Genomic DNA, 7,121 nt, shown 5'->3' with positions numbered 1-7,121 from the left:
AATTATTATTAATAATAATTTTATCTTTGTATAGATCAGTTATACTCTATAGTGAAAGGGTCATGCTCTTTTGTAAATAACAACAATGTAATAACATCATCACTTACAGTTATTAGCAAAAATTATTTTTCTGTTAAGATTTTATTTGCAAAAAAATGGCTCTGAGCACGATGGGACTTAACTTCTGGGGTCATCAGTCCCTTAGTACTTAGAACTACTTAAACCTAACTAACCTAAGGACATCACACACATTCATGCCCGAGGCAGGATTCGAACCTGCGACCGTAGCGGTCGCGTGGTTCCAGACTGAAGCGTCTAGAACCGCTCGGTCACCCCGGCCGGCCTTTTATTTACACAGCTGTTTTATAATAAATAATATTTTCTGGTGAATTATAAGCTAATGCTATTATATCATTAATAAACAAAATTTGATGTAGAGAAGAAATTAAATATTACGTTTCCCATTCAAAAAAATGGCTCTGAGCACTATGGGACTCAACTGCTGTGGTCATAAGTCCCCTAGAACTTAGAACTACTTAAACCTAACTAACCTAAGGACAGCACACAACACCCAGCCATCACGAGGCAGAGAAAATCCCTGACCCCGCCGGGAATCGAACCCGGGAACCCGGGCGTGGGAAGCGAGAACGCTACCGCACGACCACGAGATGCGGGCGTTTCTCATTCAATTTGTACCTTTTTAACAATATTTTCAGTTTTGTAATAATTACTTTTCTCATAGGTTATTCATTTCTATACTCAATATATACAACATAAGGGAAATGGGGACAGCAGAAGCAGGCATCCCATGAACTCACGATACGAAAGAAAAAGAACTTTGTGGACCATATCCAGCGAGGCTCCTTGTCGTCGAGCAGGTACCTCTTGTAATCCTCTATCGTGAGAGTGTTTCAGGCTGCACAATGCCTATTCTTAGCGTGCCTGCCGGCCGTTGTGGCCGAGCGGTTCTAGGCGCTACAGTCTGGAACCGCCCTACCGCTACGGTCGCAGGTTCGAATCCTGCCTCGGGCATGAATGTGTGTGATGTCCTTAGGTTAGTTAGGTTTAACTAGTTCTAATTTATAGGGGACTGGTGACCTCAGATGTTAAGTCCCATAGTGCTCAGAGCCATTTGATTTTTTAGCTTGCCTTTCGGTGGCCGTCTATTTGGTATGCGTATATTTGCGATCTGAGCACCACAAAGTCCAGAATCTACAAACCATTCGCGTAGTCATTCATCAGGCTGATACCCTGTTTGTTTTAACGTGTTATTCCAAAACCCTTATTGGCCACGTATCCTAACGTGTTGGATGCTTCGGGATTTCCTAAATACTTCATGTGGATCGCAGCCTTTCACCCAGTAGATGAAACTGTCTCCATCCGTAGATACAAATTTGGGATTAGTAAAGTTTGGCTTCGTAAACTCATAGCGGAAGCAGTACATGTGGACGTACCAACATGGGCAGGGTTCTTGAACCGTACTGAAACCTTAGCCAGCTCCCTAACGACTAGTCCTTCACTGTAGGTGCTGGCCCACTTGAAAATTAGCCTGGTGATGTATCTCTTCCGACATAATGAGTCCCACTCTTCACCTCAATTGAAAACTAAATGACGTTTGCCGTATTTGTAATATTTTCCGAGGTATTCGTGAAAATGGAATTATTCATTAATGTATAGAAACACTCTTACATCAGTCTACTACATCAATTGTCGGTTCTGCTTAGAGTAGCTGGCAGTGCTTCTAGTAAGTTCCATCTCCAATTTAAAACAATACTGGAGGTTCCTGTTGTGCTCATTGTACCTCAGCATAGACATTGACTTGACAATATAACCATTTCACAGGACTAGGCTCTTCGGAAACAATGACAGGTTGCTGTGGGTGCACTGCAGATGGGTAGGATATGCTACTTCATACTGCAAGACATATCCTTCGTCAGCTACTACATGGATCTTTACCTTCAGTCTTGCGATTTCCTCTTAGGCAGCTATCAGAACCTGAATCGTCTGAGATTGTTGCATGGAGTGCCATAGCGATTGTTTACATCCAAGAAAATGAGGTAACTTAAATTGTCACATTCGGGGGTTATTCGCTTTGCCGTGTGCCTGCGCAAGCGGTAGCAAAGTTCCCCGCAAATCCTGCGTTCCAAGAAGAGCAACATGTCAACATCGGTCAACAGTTCGATGCTGACACGTGTTTTTCTTGACATTGCGACATTCGAAAGCCTTGCAGTAGGTGTAATGGAAGACAGGATCCAGAGAGTTTGTGCCAAGTCATAGCCACAGTAATTTCTCAAAAATGTCTGCGAGAAGGAGTATGTTGTGTTTATACATAATCTATCATATTTTTCTCTCTCTCAGTCCTCGCAACCACTCATCGCTTGCCAATACAACGCATCCGTTACGGAAATGCTTGGGAGTTCACTGGAGAAAATGGTTATGACGGGTAAAGTAGTTTCGTAAAGTCTCTCCACCGATTCCTAGTATTCATACGAAAAGACTCCCTTTTTCGTCACAAGATAAAGCTTCGCATCATCTGTATATGCCGCTCTGGTGATTCGAATATCTCCTGAGGCATTGTCTCACCAGGTTTCTGAACAGATGCTTGCGTGAATTGTGATGGATCCAGAAAACGGAGCGTTATTTTTGGCGTGATCTACTTGGAAAAAGAAGTGTACTATGCAGCGGTATCTGGTATGACACTGATCTTATCATATGTCAAGGAGGAACCACGTCAGTGTTCAACAAGAGAGTCATCATCGTTTCATTCCTCCCTGTCTTGCCTTTTTCTCCTTCAGTCTCCTAACTGATTTGACGCAGCCTGCCACGAATACTTCTCCTGTGCAAACCTTTTCATCTTAGACTAACAAATGCAGCCTACGTCCTCAGTTACTTGCTAGATATATTCCAATCTGTGGCTTCCTTTACAAGTGTTCCCTCTACAACTGCAGCTCGTTCCACGGGGGCTCTTCCTTGTTTTTTTTAGCAGATATGTCATCCTGTCTCTTCTTCTTGACGCTATGTTCCGTACATTCCTATCCTCGCGGATCCTGAGGAGAAACTCCTCATTCCTTATCTTATCAGTCGACCTAATTTTCAACATTCTCCTATTGAACCGTTGCTCAAATGCTTCGAATCTATTCTGTTCTGGTTTTCCCGCAGTCCATGTTTTATTACCACACAACGCTGTACTCCAAACGCACACTATAAGAAATTTCTTTCTCAAATCAAGGAACTTATTTGACACTAGTAGATTTCTATTGGCCATGAATGCCCTTCTTGTCACCGCTACTCTGCTCCTTACGTCCTCCATGCTCCGGCCGTTATGGGTTCTTTTGCTTCGTAGAAAACAGTGCCCCTTAACTCGGTCAACATAGTGATCTCGAACAATGATTTTATGTTAAGTTTCTAGCTGTTCTAACTTCTGCTATTTCTCATTCCTTTCGTCTTTCTCCGATTACACTCAATACATATTCTGTACTCATTACACAGTTCGTTCCGTCAAACAGATCCTGTAATGCTCCTTCACTTTCACTGAGGATAGCATTGTTATCAGCGAATTTTTTCATTCATATCCTTGATCCGTGAATTTTAATTCCACTCTTTAACCTTTCTTTTATTTCTTTCTTTGTTTCTTCGCTGTGTTGACTGAATATTAGGATTCGAAAGATTACATCCGTCTCTCATACCGTGTAATCCGAGCACTTCGTTCTTGGTACATATTATGTCTTACCTGTCTTCCTCTGTAGCTTACCCCTATTTTCCTCTGAATGTCGAATATCTTCCGTCATTTTCCATTGTCGAACGCTTTTTCCAAATCGACAAGGCTATGAATGTGACTTGATATAACTTAAGTGTTGCTGCCATTATCGACCGCTGCGTCAGAACTACCTCCCTGAAACTTTAATCTACCCTAAAGTCAAATCGATAGTCATCTAACAGATCCGCTATAAGCTGATTATGTTGACTCTTGCTATATTCGAAATTGTGTGGTGATGTTCCTCTGCAAGTCTGGTGGTATACTGCCACTCTTATGGATTCTAAACGCCATCATGAATAGTCGTTTTGTTGCCACTCCATCCCCCCCCCCCCCCCGCCCCCCAATAATGTCAGAAATCCCAATGGAATATTATCTATCCCTTCAGCCTTCTTTGATTGTAAGTCTCCAAAACTGTTTTAAATTCTGATTGTAGTACTGGATACCCTATCTCTTTGGCGTAGACAGCTGTTTGTTCTTCTATAATGTGCTCAGAGAAGTCCTCCCCCTCACAGAGGTATTGAATGTACTCTTTCCACGTACACTCTCTCTCAGCTGTATTCAATAGTTGCATTCCCATTGCACTCTTGTCATCGCCCTTGCTTTTAATTTCTCCGAAGGTTTTTTTGAGTGCTGTGTATGTTGAGTCAGTTCTTCCGTCAGTCATCTCTTTTTCGACTTCTTCTCATTTGTCATGCAGCCATTTCGAATAAGCTTCCGTGATCTTCCTGTTTATTTCATTCTAAGTGAGATGTATTTCTGTATTCCTGAATTTCCCTGAACATTTGATTGCTTCTTCCTTCGTCTATCAACTCAAGTTGTTCTTCAGTTACCCGTGGTTTCTTCGCAGTTACGTTCCTTGTACCTTTCGCTCTGTTTCCAACTACTGTGATTGCTCTTTTTAGAGACGTCCATTCCTCTTCAACTGAATTGGCAACTGAGTTTTTCATTATCGCAGTATGTATAACTTCATAGAATTTAAGGCATATTTCTTCATACCTTAATAATTTAGTATCCCATTTCTTTTGTTCACTGATTCTTCCTGACCAGTGTCATTAAACTTCAGTCTATTCGTTATCATTACTAAACTCTGACCTGAGTCTGTATCTGCTCATTTGTACACCTTACAATCCTGTACCTGATATCGGAATCTATTCCTGACCACGATGTAAACTAATTGAAATCCTCTTATATCCGTGCCTTTGCCAAGTGTACTTCCTCCTCTTGTGATTCTTGAACAGAGTATCTTCTGTTACTAGCTGCAATCTACTTCAGAACTCAGTCTTCCTCCTCTGTCATTCCTACTACCAAGCTCATATTCTCCCGTAACCATTTCTTCTTCTCCTTCGTCTACAACCGCATTCCAGTCACCAATAACCATTACATTTTCATCTCCCTTCATGTACTGAATTACTCGTTCAGTATCCTTATATGCTTTCTCTATCTCTTCATAATCTGCTTGCGACGTCGACGTGTATACCTGGACTATTGTTGTCCGTGTTGGTTTGCTCTCGATTCTGATGAGAACAAACCCATCACTAAACTGTCCACAGGTACTCACTCTCAGCACTACCTTCCTATTCATAACGAATCCTACTCCAGTTACACCATTTTCTGCTGCAATTGCTATTACCCTGCACTTGTCTGACCAGAAATTATTGTCTCCTTTTCATTTCACTTCTCTGACCCCAATATATCCATACTGAGCCTTAGTTGTTCCGTTTTCAGAATTTCTATCATCTCTCCCACGTTCAAACTTCCAACAATCCACGCCCAAACTTGTAGAACCTTACCCTTTCGTTTCAGTCTTTTTATCATGTTCTCCTCCCCCCTTGGCAGTCCCCACCCGGAGATCCGAATGGGAGGCTATTCCGGAATCTTTTGCCAATGGAGAGATCATCATGACGCATTTTCAATTACGGGCCACCTGCCTTGTGGATACACATTATGTTTTTATTGCAGTGGTTTTCAGTGCCTCCAGCATCTTAATGCAGCTGATCACTGCTGATTATTCAGCCTTTAGGGGCAGTTTCCCACCCCAAGTGTGGGCAAGAGAGTGCTTCGAACATGTATCAGGTCGTCCGCCCTCCTTCACAAGGACATTGACTGAAGTGAGAGTGACTAAGTATGCCAGATCCTTCGGCTGCCATTGCTAATGATTTTTATTCAAAATGTAAGCGGTGGCGTGTCTCGAATCCGGGACTGAGGAAGTTTTGATTACTAATCAAACACGCTACTCCTTTTTCCTCTTCATTATGTTCCTCATTGTTCTCATCATATTGTCTGGGCGGACGTCACTGACACCGCCTTAAGTTCATCGATGAATACCTCAGTTTCTTTATTTCAAAAGGCAGGGAGCACTATGACTGGACATGTTGAGCTAGTGCTGTCGCCTCTAGACCGCGGATACTTACCTGATACTGAACACAAATTTTCTATTAACTGTTCAGCAACGGTATCTTCTGAGTCCGGGAAAGGGGGGAAATTGGTAGGTGAAAGGAACCAATTATTACTTTATTTTTAATCTATCCTTTCTGAACATGGTTAAGACCTTTCCAAACATTTCAGCTGAACTTATTTCGCCGGCCGTTGTGGGCGAGCGGTTCTAGGCGCATCAGTCCGAAACCGCGCGACTGCTACGGTCGCAGGTTCGAATCCTGCATCGGGCATGGATGTGTGTGATGTCATTGGGTTAGTTAGGTTCAAGTAGTTATAAGTTCTAGGGGCCTGATGACCTCAGATGACAAGTCCCATAGTGCTCAGAGCCATTTGAACCATATTTAAAACTTATATCCAGCTTTAACCATTTTTCCTCGCACAAAACTATTTGAGCTTCATTGGTTTCTATTAGCGCTTAGAGTTCTGGTTCTTTCCCAGCACAGCTACGACAGTTTAGACTGCAATACCGATTGTAGCTAGGTGGACCTTCGCCATGTGTTTGCCCTGCACCCTTTTATACTGAGGCTCTAATGAAACTAATATCATAAAACACGTTGCGTGACGTGACCAAGATTTAGGTGGCTGTCTATCTTGCTGGTAGTGATTGGGCACATTTGGAGTGCTTTGATACTTCGGTGTTTGGAATAGATGCTTGTTTGTTACATCTCACAATGTGCCTTATGATACCAGTTACGTTAGGGGCTATGATATGTCACTCTGTAGTCATTTAGAAATGATTAATAAATTTATTTGTTTTTTCCTGGAGTTTCACCAATAATACCTTTTCGTAAATCTGAAGGTGGTTTTCCACAAGTGAAACTAGTTATGTTATCTCTCTTTTACATGACGATCAACAAAATAAAATTTTTAGAGAATCGTGGTACTCGTTCCAAGCGAGTAAATAAAAACTAATCTGTAAATAAGTCTT

The sequence above is a fragment of the Schistocerca nitens genome, chromosome 5, assembly GCF_023898315.1.
Source record: "Schistocerca nitens isolate TAMUIC-IGC-003100 chromosome 5, iqSchNite1.1, whole genome shotgun sequence".
NCBI classification, from domain to species: Eukaryota; Metazoa; Arthropoda; class Insecta; order Orthoptera; family Acrididae; genus Schistocerca; species Schistocerca nitens.
Note: the sequence above shows the minus strand (reverse complement) of the source record.